Raw genomic sequence first — 1,928 nt, forward strand, 5'->3', positions numbered from 1 at the left:
GTTCTGCTCCCCACTCTGTCCCTGGTGGATCCTCTCACCCTCCGCATCTCTGGCCTATACCCCAGTTCTGTATGAATGAATAAATAAATCTTTAAAAAAAAAATAGTTTATCCCCAAGCTTACAGGGCTCAGCTAACCTTTGTTCTACATGCCAAGGGGACTGGCATTAAAAATGCCTACTTTGGTATATCTTGGGGATGGGGAGGAAATCTAGCATAAAAAAAAATTTTTTTTTGAGAAGACAAAGCCTACATTAGAAAACCCTAAATATAAACACACTAGGGCTTGAAGTATAGATCCTAGGAAGCTTTAGGATATAAGATTATTGTCTGCTAACTAATCTCTAGAGAAATTCTTCTTTACCACTTATTTTGATGTCCCTTTTCTGTGCTGAGCCTTTCTTGAAGGTCTTGCTACCTCTGTTTTTCTGAATGGAAAAGTGAGGTCACCTGCACCAAGTTCAGTTGTTCGCTTTGTAGGTTTTCAGACTTAGTTTTTGACTCAAGCTTGAGCTATCAGTGCTCTTTCAAACTCAGTAGATTTTTCTCAAACACTTGTTTGACAAATACTAACCTGAGGAACAGATACACTAGTCTTGGAAAATGACTTCCAATGGAAGTATCACTGTGAAAGAAAACTTGTGAATTTTCAGTTAACAAATTTTCCTTGCATTCAGCATCAAAATGAATTAAAGATAGTCATTGTTTAGGGACACCTAAAATTATGTATAGATTATTTTACACATGCACAGAAATACAAATGCTGTGAATCCTTGAAATAGCCAGCTTAAGTTGTGTTTTTAGTTTTATTGCTGATTTTGCTCAGTCACCTTTTTTTCTTTTTACAAATAGATCTCAAATTGTATTTTAAGATTTATTTATGCATATAGAACTGGGGTACAGGCCAGAGGTGCAGGGGTGGTGAGAGGATTCACCAGAGACAGAGTGGGGAACAGAACAGGCAGATTGACTGAAATACACTGCTGAGGGGAGCAGTGGGTGAAATAGGAGAGGTCTGCTGTACCATGTGAGTCACCTCCCTGGCCTATGATCTAACATCATGTTGCAGATAGCTCCATAGTGCTGTGTTTTAACACCTTGCACCACCAGGGAGCACTCTAAAATGTCTCTTAGGTATTAAAGCAAAATAAAATAAGCACAAAAGTGTAAATTTGTATACATTTGAAGATAATGTGTATGCAAATGAATTTGTTCCCATTTTTTTCTGTCAATTGCTATAAAGATGGAGGCTACTTTCAAGAAAACGTTTTTGGATTGATTATTGAAATTATTGTGCAAGAATTGTTTGTTTTCTTGTATCATGGAGACACAGGACAGTGGAGACACACATGTTGAAAAGTGTGCCAGGATTGAAAAGCAAGAAAACAGCTGCAAGCTACAACACCAGAGATTTGTTTTGTAAACTCATCAAATATTCGTGCACTGCAGTATATTTGTGGTTTTTGTTCATCAAATACTTTTGGTTTTGTTTGTTTTGAAAGTTCCTATTGAGAGGGTAATAGAGAGAGAAGCTGCTTTTACCAAGGTTTTCTTAGATGTTTCTAATTGAAAGTTAAGCATGTTGCTTAGCATGTAACAGACCCTTAGTAGTTATTTGTTGATTGTGGAGACCTAACACATGCTAAAGCAAACTCTAACATCACTTAGTGGGAAGTGTCTGGTTAAGTCCTCTGCTGGCAGGCCATGTGACACTGAAACAGTCATTTCACCCAGTTTCACATACTTAACAAATCACAAATTAACCCAGTTTGAGATTATTCAGCCATAAAACCTCATGTTTGGTACAAAAAATCACATATTATCTAATATAATGTTTTTTCTTTTTTAAAGATTTATTTATTTATTTTTATTAAAAAGTTTATTTTTACATCATTTTGCACATTTTTTTTTCATCTCAATTGTAATCCC

Source organism: Condylura cristata, unplaced genomic scaffold, assembly GCF_000260355.1.
Source record: "Condylura cristata isolate star-nosed mole 26May11 unplaced genomic scaffold, ConCri1.0 scaffold00021, whole genome shotgun sequence".
Taxonomy (NCBI): domain Eukaryota; kingdom Metazoa; phylum Chordata; class Mammalia; order Eulipotyphla; family Talpidae; genus Condylura; species Condylura cristata.